Source organism: Perca fluviatilis, chromosome 20 (assembly GCF_010015445.1).
Source record: "Perca fluviatilis chromosome 20, GENO_Pfluv_1.0, whole genome shotgun sequence".
Taxonomy (NCBI): domain Eukaryota; kingdom Metazoa; phylum Chordata; class Actinopteri; order Perciformes; family Percidae; genus Perca; species Perca fluviatilis.
The window spans coordinates 28,336,999-28,352,828 of record NC_053131.1 but is presented as its reverse complement, the minus strand read 5'-3'; the positions used below and the strand labels follow the sequence as shown (position 1 = coordinate 28,352,828).

At 40.4% G+C, this 15,830-nt stretch overlaps 1 long non-coding RNA gene across 2 annotated transcripts; it reads left to right on the top strand.

The window, feature by feature from the left end:
- The first annotated feature begins 10,454 nt into the window (after nt 1-10,454).
- Nucleotides 10,455-15,524, top strand: LOC120548851. Of its 2 annotated transcripts, none has more exons than XR_005637288.1 (4): nt 10,455-10,509; nt 13,764-13,872; nt 14,774-14,846; nt 15,250-15,524. It is a non-coding gene; the product is annotated as an uncharacterized LOC120548851 (long non-coding RNA). The 2 variants fall into 2 exon arrangements; XR_005637289.1 differs by lacking the exon at nt 10,455-10,509 and adding an exon at nt 11,509-12,695.
- Nucleotides 15,525-15,830: the final 306 nt, after the last annotated feature.

Sequence of the window (15,830 nt, the reverse complement as noted above, 5' to 3'; positions counted from 1 at the left end):
GGTAACTGAAGAGGCTTCCCTACCATCAGTAATCCTTGGATCAATCCACTATGGGGATAGAGTGGGAGAGAGAAAGAGATGGATGATGGCACGGAAATGGAGTCACATATTTTTTTCAAAGGATTAACATTCATTAGAGTCCTCAGCTTTTCAGTAGGCTACATACCAACTGCATTTTAAACAGATTCTTGCCAAGAGCCATAGTCACCCCTGGTTGTAATAGGGATTTATTTTCAATATTCTCCCCAATAGTTTGGGATTACCCCGAGAGAACCATGCAGCCTCTCTCCAATTATCGTCTCATTACGCAGAGTTTCAATGACCTCTGCAGATGAACCAGATTAATCAGCTTCCTTCAGGTCAGTGCTACCAGGTGGTTGCGCTTGTGTTATAGTAATGCCGACCTTCCTTGGCTGAGGAAAAGTATGTGAGCTAAAACCGGGCCAATTCCTATGTAGAGGGCAGGCCTCACTTAGTACACAGCCACTGCATGCCCTTTGAATTAACATTATGCATGTTTAAAGGCTTTAATCATTGTTTGAACCTTTGATCCTGAAATCTATCACATGCCCTTCAAGAATAAAAGTGAATTACTTCCTAAAACACCCGTTCTAAAGTCAAAACTTTCTCACATAATTTATTTATAATGAATTTGCAAACTGGAAATGAACGTGTATTTTTAACTAGATTGAAAACATAGCAGATGTGACCTTACTTTAAGTTGGGTGTGTGTATCAACCAGTCCATTTGTACCAAGACATATCGAATGCAAAACTGATACAAATACATTTGTAAAGATGAGACACACTGCAATTCAAAGCTGATTACATATGAGTGAGTTCAGATCAGATTATATAGTATATTAATATATAGTGCATTAGTTTTGAGTAGCAACACTGAAAAAAGAACATTTTATAAATTTACTGAATCAGGAATGGCCCAGAAAAAGGGTAGGCTATATCCTTGTTAACCGGGAGGAGTGAGAGAGCAATGTGTTTTCAAAGTTGTGTTAGCTGCAAACGTTAGTATTACTGGCTCCTGTCAGTAACTTTGATTCCAGCATCCATGTTGTCCCCTGTTAGCCTAGAAATCTAGACGCACCCTAGCGGCAGCAAAATTATTTTGCAGCCAGGGGGGTCTAGGCACTCTCCGTTGGCTTGCGAGCTGGTCAGGCCAATCACATCATGTCTAGAGTCGGTGGGCAGGCTTATGGCTGCTGCTGCTGCTGGAAACAGTGGTCTTCTGGAAGACTTGGAGTTCAGCTTTTCTTTAAGAAAAGAACAAAGCATGGCACTGAAATCATTCTTTAAAAAGGAAGATACGTCAAAGGTTTAATCTATCAACTAGCTCCGCTACCTTCTTTGTTGCTCTGCCTGGTTGTAGCCCTATCCTATTACGTGCAGAGGGAATTTGAAAGACAACCGTTTATCTCGGCCCTCGGATTGAGCCCTGTCAATGGTGAGTTCCCAGACCCAACATCTTGATGTGGGTCTGGTTTATCAGGCTAGTCCCTCGTCTCTACAGCTAGACATTTTCATTGCCGTCTTTGTGTAAATCACCCTTCTTGTGGAAAACTCACTGCTGGACTGATGAGCCTACGTCACTCCTTGGACTCACACATTTGTGCACATACACAAACACATACTATTGCAAGCAACAAGCACTTTATTCACTGCTGGATTTGGATGTCAATACATCTGTTGAACTAAAACCGAAGGTTGCAGCGACTCTCTTACTCTTACTTCTTCTTCACCCTTTGATGTTTCTTTTCTTCTGGTTTTGCATGAGCCAATAGAAATGTCATCAACACGCCCACTTGCTTATTGTGAATTCTCACACTTCATTTCGAGATTTCACAGACTTCATACTAGTGAGCTGGCAGGGAAAACACTGTGTGATGTCCGATCACTTTTCACATACAGCTCTGCCGGGTAATGTCTAGATAATTTCAGGTTTGCAGTGCATGTGTAAAAGTGGCTTTAGTAAGTCATTTTCACATTTTCAACAGCCAACATTATACACTAGAAGATAATGACTTAGATTACACTTGGTAATCTGGCAGCCCAGTCTCATGGCAGTTTGTGAAATGGTGACGTTATTTACTCTATTGATTCGTGTACAGGGACACAATTTTTCTCGTCTTTCTCATGGTGGTGAGCACGAATCTAAACTAATGTATTTCAATGGGAAGCATCTTTCGTGATAACAGCATGATTACGGTAGCGAGTAGTATTGAAAAGCCGAAAATAAGCCTAAGGAGGTTGGTTGGGGTGGTGGATGGTTCAAACAACACAGGACTTTCACTCCGGAGACCCAGGATCGCGTCACACGTGTGGCAGTTTCCTTTCCCCGTTGTTCTTTTCCGTCCCGTTGTTGTAGCGCATCCCGCATGTGGCAGTCCGTCCCGTTGTTGTCGCCGGCGTGTGGCGTTTATTTTCCCAGTTGTTGTGTCCCCCAGAGCAGCCCAGTGTGATGGCAGTTGTCGCTGGCGTGTGGCGTTTCATTTCCCCGTTGTCGCGTCCCCCACAGACCGCGGATCGTGTCCCGGCGGCCGTTGTCACCATCTACCAAGTGTCATTTCCCCGTTGTTGCGTCGTGAAATGGTCACGTTCCCATTTCGTGGTGACCACCGTGACCATTTCACGAACTGCCGTGAGACCGAGTTGAATCTGGAACCCTAACCACAGCTGTTAAAATCTAACATAAAGCACTAATAACTGATGGTTCATTAACCTGGTAGTTATGTGACCCATCACAGTCTTCACTGCTCTGAATCAGTTCAAACATTTCATGTCAGTGCTATATTTATTACAACTTTTCTGTCTTTCAAAAGTCCCCTGCTGAGGATCTCTTCTGCCAATCAACCAGCGAGACACCTTACAACATGGTCAGTACTTTTATGAGGAGAAAAGGCCATTGACCTTCACGCCTGGTGGGGAAAGCCAAGCTGGTAAAGACCATCAAAGAAGAAAAGCATGAACGCCTATGTGTACGTGTGTGTGAGTGCATAGGGTTTCTGGCCAGGTCTTGGCTAAAATGGCCCCTGATTGTATTTCACTATCACTATGTGTCACTATCTCATTTAAAAAAAAATCAATTCTGGCCTGTCAGTCAGGGGAAGAGCATGCCTCTTCCTTTGGTACGGCGTAATGTCAACATTTGCCTTGCATTCTGTCGAAAGGACATGAAATTTTAATGAAAGAATTCAAACATCAATCTACAGACTGGCAAGAAAAATAAATGTGAAAAGTCTGCTTTCAGATTTTCTTATCTATTGTAAGTGAAAATAGACATTTGAGACACTGCAGCAATATCCTGATTGAACAGAAGCTCACTGATTTTATTCAGAAAGCTCACATAAGGTGCATCACTCCAGCTGATTATTTCATTGTTGATTTAGAGCCATTCACTAAATTCATAAATCATCAGCCATTTTCTTTTTGCAAAGTGCCCTTGCATTGCCTGTTTGAGGGGTTGAAAATTCAATTGTCCGAATGTAGAAATTAATAACAGCTTCTAAGAAGTAATCAAGCAGTCTGTGTAGATTAATCAGGGAGGCTTTATCAGTGTCATTAAATGACTAATTTAATTTTAGCGACAAAATATTCATCTCTGAACCAGCTTTTGTGTCATCCAAAACATGAGTAAACTATCTAAAATAACAACGATGCATGTTCTATAATATTTCTAAAGGGGATTAAGGTACAACTTAGATCATTACGTAGACGTTTATGTAATATCAGCCACCTAAGAAGCAGGTCCTCCTCCTTTGAATATAGAGCTTTTGTCTGTTTAAACAACCACCCCAGATGCCACCCAAAAATTTCTGCCACGTCACTGGCTTCCACCTCGCTGTTGGGCGGGTGTTTGGCTAGCAAGTTTGTTTCTACCGAGACACCATACGAGTCTGGTCAACGAACTGTCCCATTTTGCTTTTAAGGGGAGATTTGTTTTGCTATCGGCAGAGCCACGGAACATAAATTAAACAAAACTCCACAACACACACACATGCAAGCACCGCAACCCTGGACAACATAATGTATCAGTGGAAGTGACAGTGCAGTTTAAAAATGGTAAGTGCAACCTGTAAGCCTCTAATCGGTTTTGCTCTTGTCAGCTCTGCTGGTCAAATGAAAGTCGTTTGCATGCTAATATTGACATCATAGAAACGTTAGCCTCTTGGGCCCGCAATCTTCAGCTTTTAGAATCCAATATGTTGTCCAAACTATGTCTTCCCTTTGGCAACCCTGGGCCACTCTAGTCAAAAATTCCTAGAACCGCCATTTATCATTAGGTCCAAATATTGTTTCGGAGGCTGTTCCGCACTGCCAAGATAAGTGTCTGTAGGAAACACTATGTGAAACACAATGTGTTGCTGGGAGTGGGAGGACTATGTCAGTAATGACATAATATGGCCAAAAACACTGCCCTGTGCGGCCTGAGCAATAAAGCCTCTTCCAAATGCCAAATTGCTTACTGTGCCCAAACTAATTCCTATCCTAATCACTCAATATTAACTGACAGAGAGAGCCAGACTGAGGGGTTTGTGTGTCACTATAATCTTGTAAAAAGTGTTTAGTGTGCTTTGAGAATGTGTCAAGTTTCACTTATTTTGTAGATGTTTCTCTTAGTCCGTCAAGTTTTTTTAGCAGTCAACTGTATTCTAGCAGTATGAAAGATCTTATTTACTGGGTATCTTCTGTTGGCTCGCAGTATTGAGGCAACATATGGTGTGAAACTGAATATACCCTGTCTGTTATTTCTCAAAGCTGTATGATTTTCAGATCTTCAGACATAATTAAACACTAGATCATAGTTGTTAAAATTTCGGTCTGTCTTTAATACTTGACATTGGTTTTGCAGAAGCAAATACAGCAACAAGAAAACGACCATAAATGGGCAGAAATGGCTACATTAAAATAATAATCTCAAAGATTTTAATTTTAATACATTTCTTTTAATTCACTATATTTCGCCCGAAGGAGAAAACACAATGGTGCTTGGGCCTATGGCCCACTAATAGAAGCCCTTGCATTTGCAGTATTATATTTCTAGGAAAAATCAGAAGCAGCGTACAGTTAGCGACCCGTTTTCTATCACCCAGTAGTGGTTTGTCGGCCAGAGAGGGTGGGCATGTGACTGTGACTGATGTCACACAGGCGACAGAGTTTGGATCTAAAGTAAGATCCAAAAATACACCTGCAATTACTGCTCATCGTCAAAGAGAACGAAACAGAGATCTTTGAGATTGAAACGTTAATGGGACATAGACATCATAAATCTCAGGGTTTTTTCACACATGTAACTTGTTTGCTTTGTTCTGATTCAGGAATCGCCTTGACCACATTTCCCTCTTCTTTGTGCGCTAGAAAAAAACAAATAAGGCAGTCACTTCATCGCTGCTGCCAGTCAACCTAGGACTCATTTCCGCTAGCTTCTTGGTCTTCTAGCCAAATGTTCGGCTTCAGTAAGCCGCTGTCCGCTGTAAACATTTAAAAGCATCCCATCATGTAAAGCCCAACTCTTTTTCTTTCCGTTTAAGTTGGCAACCAGGTGGCCACCTAGTTATGTTGGAGTGTAAACCACAGATGTGAATCAGTTGTTTCGGTTGTCAGGTTGATGGTGTTCGCACTGCAAAACAAAGAAAAATAGCAGCATCAGTCATTCACATTACGTTCCGTAAGTGACCATGTAAAAACTAAATAAGTACAACTTATTTATTATTGTACAATCCTAAGTCATGGCATGCAGACTTTTCAGTTTGTCCATGGGTAAAATGGACAAACTGAATGCGGCTTACAGCCCTCCAGACAGTACATATAAGCATTTCCTGATCTGACACTCCTGTGAGCAGGACGACATCTTGTTATCTTGATACAGTATATTACCACTGTCAGGGCATGTTTACATTTTTAGCTTTACTATATAAGGCTCAAAGACTAGCAAATTCACCAGTATATTGTTAATGTTTTGTTAATTAATGAACGCTGTAGGGCTAGTTGTGCTTCAGGGTTTTTCGTGGTTTTTGTTTCTTATGAAGGGCACAAAGTAGTACATTTGATTTCCATCTGTGAAGGTAATTTGAAGCCCAGGTGTTATGAAATCGGCAGCAAAAGAAAAAGGTCATTTAGACATACACAAGGCTATGTTACTGTTATTTTTCATGTGTCATCCATAGCTGAGCTTAAAGTCAGAAGACAATGTCATTGATCATCAGTCACCACAGTGGAAAGGATTGTGTCTTTCTGTGCAGCACAAAGGGTAGCTGAAGGTGCTGGTAATTAGAGTTCACGTTCCACTGGTGGTGCTCATATTGAAAATGGATTCTTTATGAGAGCAGATGTTCTTTTTGGTATTGTGAAACTGGTTTTGTCATCTGAAAAAGATGTAGAAGTGGTGACATTTGAAACTCAACACAAAGACACATTATGATTCTGTGTTTACGCTTTCTACCAGTCTTGCACCTCAGGTCACAGCTCAGTAAGCTGACTGACAGCGCTGCACGATGAAGCAAGGCTTTCATTATATTGTTGCAGCTTCCAATCCAAAAGACCTCTCCATCCCCACTTGTGTGTGTCCTTGATAGTCAAACCAAAAATGAAATGCCATCAGTCATGTCTAAGTGTCGTGAATACTCTGCCATTGTTGCTGTTTAGGCTTTAGTTTCAGAGCTGACACAAATATTGTGCACTAATTTTACACATCATAGCGGCAGATTAGTTACTGTGCATTAATTTTCATGGTGGTTTATAAATGATAATTACTTGGCGTATCAGGCTCAGAAAGGCATGCAAATGAGCAGAGTTCATTAGAGGCATTAGAAACACGTTACCCAATTATGGCATTCTGCTTCGCTATGCCAATGACATGGACACAAAATTTGGATGCACTACCCTGTTGCCTATTTTCAAACTGGTCAGAATTAGGACCCAAATTACCTCTGTAAAGTAGATAATGGGTGTATAATGAGCTTGCTGGAAAATCAACAGCAGGCCAAAAATAACTTATGTAAAACCTTTAAAATAAGTGAGGGGGTAAAGAGTGATGGATAAAAACGTTATGATAAAGGGAAGGGGTGTATGTTTCTTTTAAACAGTGTCATCAACTGTACATAACATTGTGCAACATGGGAAAAAAATTTAATTAAGTATGTTAAGTATGGAAAAATCTATCACTGAAATGCATGACATACAGTATAATAGGAAGACATCATTATCTAAGATATAGGACTTAACGGTAATCCTTTTTTGTTAATAGGTCTTTTTCACTGAAGATATTTTACAGTTGTAAATAATTGAATTATGGTTTCAATTCAGTACCCTTCAGTTTCAGAGATCCGTAGTAAATGGACTGTATTTGTATAGCTCTTTTCTAGTCTTAACGACTACTCAAAGCGCTTTCACATAGTACAGGAACCATTCACCATTCACACACTGTGGCCGAGGCTGCCATACAAGGTGCCACCTGCTCATCAGATAAACAACTCGGGGTTCAGCGTCTTGCCCAAGAACCATCAACCTTCCGATTGGCAGGCGACCGCTCTACCAATAAGCCACAGCCGCCCGTGCGTGAATGATGGCTCACTGGCATAGCTTACCGGAACATTTGAATAGATCAGAAACATCACTAATGTTATTTGTAACACTTGTGCATTTCCTACCATGACAAGTTGATGTGAAAGAGGCCTATTCAGTCAACTGATTATTTCATGAAGACAGGTGTCAGCACATTGGTATCTAAGCAAACAAGATTTATTTAAACATGGTTTACCAAATTGTCAAATGATGGCTAGCTAGTGTGTTGAAGTACATCTTAAGTACCCCGTTAATACAATGAAAAATACTCATAAATATGATTAAGAGTTTGCTCAAAAACATATGTCAGTCATTCTGAGTTAATTGCATGTTTTAATTATTTCATGTTAGCTGAGATCTAAAGACGTGAAAATACACATTGGCTCTTAATGAGGTGTATAGGTTGCGTGTTTAACTAAACTGTAAATGTCATTCATTTTTACACCGGCTTAAGTGACACGTTGTAATTAACAGTCATATAATGCCATGGTTTAAACACTATCACTGAAATAACTGAGGGTGTATTTCAGACTTTATGACAACTGCACAATGCTGTGGTAAATAGCTGCTTCCAAAATGAAGAAATCATCTACGTGTACTACATACAGTACCATGAAAAGCATTTTTCCGTGTAAAACAAGTCACATGAACACTTCCAATTTTTTGTAGTGGATACATTTTCAGCAGACCATAAAATCAGGGAATTAACAGTACTGTAGAATGAACAGTGAAACACACAGGCAATAAGATGGATGTGTTTGCCACTGCCACAAAATTATAATTCAACAGGAATATGATACCACAGCTACAGAAAATGATAGTGTTATTCTTGGAACCACCAAGAAAAACATATAAATATCTTTTCGCTAAGAATCCCTGAGAGTGTATTTTATATTTGCATGAATCTGGAAGTCCAAATCAACTAAGGAGAGGAGGAAAACACTTTAAAAGTTACATTAGCTGTGAAGTTGGGAGGCTGCAGGTCTGAGGTAACCAGACGCGCCAGATGGTATGTTAACACAGAACCATCTAAGTAGCCGTCATTGGAAACTATTTGAAAAAGGGCATGCACTTTCAAAAGATACCTGGCAGTTTATGGGATGAAACATCTGTCTATCAAACTCTTAGTGAAGCCAGTCGAGAGAAGAGTGAAAACATCTTTTCTATCGCGAAAACCCTTCAGTGCTGTTCTTTGCTCTTCTTTCAATGAAGTAATACTATCCAGTTCTGATATTACTGACTGCGATTGGAGCATCTAAGCTAACCTCTTTACGAGCCAGCATTGTTGTTTTAAATGAAAAGTCGCCTCTCCACGTCGTCACACCCACCTAAACTATGGCCGAAGCTGTCAGTAGCTCTTCACAGGACGCTGATCGGTTGTTCTGAAACAAACACATTACCTGAAGCCTTACAAGATGAATTTTTGTGTGATCTTGTGATCCGCAATTCTCGCGTGATCTCCTGAGAATCCAGCTAGCGCGCTAGGTGAGCTCAGGTGGCCATGGTGCAGGCTTTATAAGATCCTTCAAGATACAAAGGTGTAACTCAGGGAAGTCACTAGAATTGAAAGACAATCTTTAGACTCAAATCTTTTTTTATTGTATTAGAACTAGACTTGTGTCAACAGCCAGGCAAGAAGCCAAGATGTTAAGCGATGTCACGCGTATTTTTAGGCTACAACATTTTTTGTCACATAAAGCAAACCTCTCCTCACTATCCGCGAACTGCCGGTCCCATGAACACACTGTAAAACAATGCGGTCTCTGTAGACAGCTCAGGCTCCACAAATGGCTACAAAAATAAAGTGGCCAACCTGGACTACAAAAACATAACAAACCGTGTTCCAGCATTCAGCCAATAACCGACAAGAAGGATTTGGGGTGGGGGTTTGGGGGGGAAAGGGGGGTTAGTTCGCTGAAGCACAGAAGGGAGGGGGAGGGGACGGGATAAGGAGGAGGGGGGGTCGAGCTAGTCTCGTTTTGTTTGAAAATACTTTGAACGTCAACAAGAATAACGTCACCCAACATCGCTTAGAGCACCTTTAACAAGTCAACAGCGACAGACATATTATCTTATTCCATTTCTCGTCTATTGAACAAAAGTTACTGTAATGTTAGCTTGTAGACACATGAAGGGTGAAGGAAGATTGATTCAACGTAGTGAGTGATACAGAGTGCATTGTAAAAAAAAAAATCTAAATATTAATGGGGGGCAGAGGTGTCAAGTAACGAAGTACAAATACTTCGTTACCTTACTTAAGTAGAAATTTTGGGTATCTATACTTTACTGGAGTAATTATTTTAGAGCATACTTTTTACTTCTACTCCTTACATTTTCACGCAATTATCTGTACTTTCTACTCCTTACATTTTAAAAATAGCCTCGTTACTCATATTTCATTTCGGCTTGTTTTCATTCCAGCTCGTCAGTCATCAAAAACACACACACAAAAAAACCTGTCCAAATCGCTCCATCCGGAGAGAGTGAATGTGATTGTGGTTGGATGAGAAGTATAAACATAGCTATTCCGACACCCTATTGGTTTGTACGCGATCCATAACACCTGTACAGACCCGGTGCTAATAAGCCAACCGTTATCTACCGGACCGAATAGCAACACGGATTTCGGTGCCTTATTTAGGAGCCACTTAAATGCCTGCGCTTCTCTCTGATGCTCCGAAAACGGACGTTAGAGGGAACTGAAACATCGCCGCACGGGACGCTAGCTAGTTAACACTACAGTTGGAAGCAGGTTAGCCTAGCGTTAGCTAGCAGCTGGAGTAAACGTGATAAAATGCTGAGAGCTAAACGGTGAAAAAGTGTGTCTGTATTTCACTGGAGAGGAGTCTAACACCAGACTGTAGCTGCCGTTGTCTGAAAAACACAGAAGAGATGTAGCCTACGTGTCACCTTTTCAGCCCTTCTGAGTTTGCAGGTATGATTTTAATATAACATTATTATAGTCATATGATTTTGTCCCTGCGTTTTAGAGTTAAGCTGTTGTCCTTAATGGCATTTCCCCCCCTTACATCAGGGGTCTTCAACGTTTTTTAAGCCAAGGACCCCATAACTTAAAGTGAGATGTAGCAGGGACCCCCTACTACACATTGTATGAAATTAAGTTGCATATTAAACTGGGCCTACAATAACTGTTAGGGTAACCTAAAGCCTTCTTACATACCTTTTTTCATAAGCTATTAAAATATTAATTGTTGGCATGATTTTATAAATCATATTTTAATGTTACGTGGCACAGTAAATCTATGATTAACTGTATCTGTGGGCTGATATCTTAGTGACTACCTTACTTGTAGGCCAGTAAGCCTATCATCAGTGGGAATTTATATTTGCTAATAATATGTTGGAATTATGTTAAGGCATTTTATTTCTCAAGACTCAAAAATGTACAATAATTTGGAGGCCCCCCTGCAATGACTCTGAGGACCCCCTGTTGAAGATGTCTGCCTTACATTACTTTTACTTTTATACTTTAAGTAGTTTTGAAACCAGTACTTTTACACTTTTACTTAAGTAAAAAGCTTGAGTTGATACTTCAACTTCTACAAAAGTCTTTTCAAACCCTAGTATCTATACTTCTACTTGAGTAATGAATGTGAATACTTTTGACACCTCTGTTGGGGGGGGCTTAGAAACATTATAGGGTAGCTTCACCCCCCCTAAAATAAGCCTGACGACGTCCATTGGGTAACTTATCGCTATCATAACTAATCTGTTTCCTTTAAATCCCCCTTAAATACTGTAGATTGATAGACAATCAATATTTGTTCAATAGTTTAATACCTATTTTGGGAAATAAGATCATTGGCTTTCTTTTTTTTAGGTGAGAAGATCAACACCTGTTGGTTAGCTGTAGCCAGCGATCAGTTAGCTTGCTAAAGACATCTCGCCTGGCTCTGTCCAAAGGTCACACAATCCGCCTAAAGCTCATTAACATGTTGTATCTCATTAGTTTAACGTTGAATAATTTTGTCAGATCAGTTGAGAGACACACAAATACTTTTCACTTTCCCACTACCTGCAAAATAAATGATATATTGGGCCTTTACTGTAACAGGTATTTCACCTGAACATTTTCCGATTCAGGAGATGCAATTTGAGATTGCATCACAAAACATCTAGAGGCAAAGGAGCACCAACTGGGGATAAGCTAAAACAAGACCTGCCAAAAAAACACAGATAGTACACACACAGATACATTTTTTAGCAAATCTGAAGAGCAACAAAGCAATTTGCCACATGTAGACTCTGCACAGCGGCTCCTCTGGGCATGAAATCATATAGTTTAAGTCAATAAATGTAAAATCCAGCAGGGATTTCCACCCGGAGTTGTTAACAAGATTGCTCAGATGTAAGCTAAGGAGAGAAAAGAGCAAGCTATAATTGCCTGAGACCAAAACCTGTCAGGGTTAGAATTTGATTGTATTGGTTTGACTAAAGCAACAACAGGCATAGTTTCTTTTAAACGTTATTTACCCAGACGAGCTACACAGAGAGCAATGCCTTCTTTTAGAGGAACACTTTGCTCAGTCTCACAGTTACACACCTGGAAGCTCCCTGTATAACCACAGTCTGATCTGTTAGCCACTGAGCAGCTCCACCGGAGTGGTTGTGAGTTATGGGCCTTGCTCAACAGCACCTCACCTCACCTCAGCGGTAATAATCCTTCACTATCACGACCCAGATTTATCCTGCCATTTCTGGGACTGAAGCAATGACCTACCAGTTATAAACCAGCTTCTCTCTCTGATTTACTGCCCACATCACAATTTTCTGTTGTGAATAAAGTAGGTATGGTGTTGTGCATGCATAGGGATGTTTACAATGGAGAAACAATTGAGTCGATCAGAGTTTAAAAATGAAGATGTCACCTTCCTGGCAACATCGAGACATAGAAGCAGAAAAACAGCCACACAAATGGCAACAAACATGGATTAGATCGACACAGATATACAGGTTTTTGTAAGTTTAATTACAGAACTAACTACCACAACGTTTTATAGCTTAGGCCATCGGTTTTCTCTGAGTACTAAGGTCTTGGAACACGACAATGTTGCTAAGTGGATTCAACGGGGCAAGAAACACTAACAGACGATCATACAGGTAAACAAGCTCACATGATTATCATACGTTTTTGATCAGCAAGACAGATACATCACTTGCCACTCCAGAACAGACAATGGCGATCATACACATAACATCAGACTGAATATTGAAGTGCAATGAAATGACAATTCAGTGGGATTATAAGGCTACAAGCTCCCTGGATAATTGCACTATAGGGATGTGCAGTGATGTAGAGCTACTGCCCAGACTCCATAGCAATAAGGTCCATTGTGTCTTGATATCGAATGGGTTATGGACTTTATGAACCGACATGGGGCCAGTATGTCTTGACAGTTTGTCAGATTTTCTTAACTGACTCTCCATTAGTAGAAATGAATTGTGTGATATCACAAATTGTGGCACAACACAAACCCCCTCCATTGGTTTCTAGCTCTGCTATGAATGCTCACTAAATGACGGATGAGTAGTATAAACCAACCTGTCCTTGAACATGAGGGAAAAGCATTTGAATCTGGAACTTATTTTAGTGCAGCAGCTAAAAATTGTTGTATTAGGCTTTATTCAGTGAATGCCAGACATGAAACCGTCTCCATCATTGAAAATGGTATACAACTATGGTCAAAAAATGGAAATGTCTGTTAAGATACTTGTCATGACAGCTCACAACTCACAGGTATTGATTCCCACATGAGAAGTGTGACTCAACTTTTCCTATCGTACAAGTGAATTCTTCCCTTACATCACTCAGTGACAGAATCATCTAATTTGACCAGAGTTATTGGTCTCACTACAGAGGACACTCACTTCCCCTGTTTATCTGCCTGACTTCCGACCGCAGGTTAATGAACAATAATAAATAATAACACTAATGATTGTGCTTGGAGAGCTTAGCATGACAGCCACTCGGTCAAAGAGGAGCACAACACCCAAGGGCGGCAGAGACTGGGGAACTGGAATGGCATTATCCTCCTTTATCTTCGGGATCATCAACGGTCCTCGAGCCAATTGGATTATTCTGAAGACGTTATACACAATTGATTGGTATGCTGTTGAGTGAGTACAGCCTTGTGGATGTGTGTGTATGACAAGACTGTTACCTTTCAGATTTCCCGTGGGCGAGCGGGCCATGTTTTCGAGGATCATCATAAATGCATTGGAGCAATCTCTCTCTTTCAAGGCTGTACTGATGAGCTGTGGAATGTGTTCGGATAAGGTATTTGCAATTGGACCTCAGAAAGCCAAGCACACTCGTTTTCTAAAAAGGTTTCATCCTTCTGTAATTCCTTTTATAAAATATGCCGAAGGTGACATGTGAAACAACTGGAAGGAAAATGCATACTCAACATTAACTCCTGATGGTTACACAAAATTCCCACTTCCCTGCCCACTGTGTCCATTGAACGTGTTGCCAATAGAATAAAAAAAGGATGAAATAAATTGGAAAAAAGGACACTGACATCTGTCGTGGCCACTGATTCGGCTGTTACTAAACGAGGAAAGCTTCCCTGCTAAATAAACACAAACTCTCTCACACACACACACACACACACACACACATCCACAGCTGTTGACAGTGACTATTAATATAATCGATAAAAGCATCAGCCTCAGCCCATATTGGTGCCTCGGTCTGTCTCTGTTGTGGCTTATTTTCAAAAAGAAAAAATGCTACACCCACTGTTTCCAGCAGTCTTGTATAAAGTCCTTGAAAGCAATACTTGAGTAAAAGTACAAGTATCTTACCAGAAAAGGACTTTGGTAGAAGTTAAAGTCTCCTTTTAGAATATTACTTGTGTAAAAGTCTTAAAGTATCTGATATTTACTGTACTTATTTCTCAGAAGTATTTTTTGATATTAAATGTACTTAAGTATTAGAATTAAAAGTAAAAAAAACCACTTTGATTATGAACTTTATGTTCAAAAGTGTGTATCATTATCTTCATCACCACTGTCGTCGGGGTTGTCATCGTCTGTTACCATGGCGGCAGAGCAACATACAGGCATTAGATCACCGACTGGAATGGAGCGTGCATTATCTTGGCAATTTAGGAGCAATGATTCACTAAACCTGCTTTCTTCCGGTGTAACAAATTTCTTCTGATTTTATTTTGTAGTAACGAGTAACTAAGATGCTTAGGGGAGATGTAGTGGAGTAAAAGTAAAAGTTCAGATACGTGTAAATTCTAGGTAAGTACAGTGGTAAAGTATTTGTACTTTGTTACATTACAACACTGGTTTCCAGCAGACATTGACATGGAGCTATAGCATAAGTTAAGTCAGGAAGACCATACTTTTGCATGCTTAGGCCTTTAGTTTTATTTTTCATGCATCTGCATTCAATCCTCTCACACATGCTGTCCTGTCTTGGGCTGTTAATTATCTCATCAGCTATTCTAATCAGCTGGTCACATCAGCTGATCTCATCTATCCAATAGCTCAGCAACACGCCTACATTGCTAGCCTATCATTGTACTGCTGCCTATGTTTAATTATGATTCCCTCTCTGCCTGAGTACATTCATGCTGTTGTTATGCATGCGGTGCGTTCACCGCTGTTAGCTTTTTAAATCTGTTCTCTCTGTTGCTGTCAGCTGTCATTTCAGTACAAATCTATGCAAACGGAAAAGCGCCCCACCACATCCCCATCGCCACCAGTCTTACAGACTCATCATCTCCATCAGCATCAACATAATCATCCGCCACCGCCAGTGTCCAGACTCCATGGGGGGATTTATCCTGCTGCTTGCTGCTCAGGGCAGACGCCCCTCTATTTTTCTCTTCCTGTAGAGTCTAAGCGCCAAAGACTTTCTGCCAAGACTTAATTATCACATATTGTCTGTTATAATAAACATTCATCTTTACTTCATTCACTTGTCTCTCCTGATTGAAATACAGTGGGCACAATTACCCAGCTGCAACAACTACTTACTGTACCAAAAAATACATTTTGACAATGATTCTTCAAGGAGGTGAACCAGATGCCCCGGTCATCCCAAAAAGAGTCTAGAGGCCAAATTAATATAGCCTAAGCAAGAGACAAGAGACTCATATTTAAAAGTCAAGTGATTCAATTATTCACTAAATCCCTCCCCCAAATGGTGATACTCCAATCATAGCTTGTTTTAATTTCCTCTGTGTATATCGGTGCACACTGCTGCACACAGCTGCACCC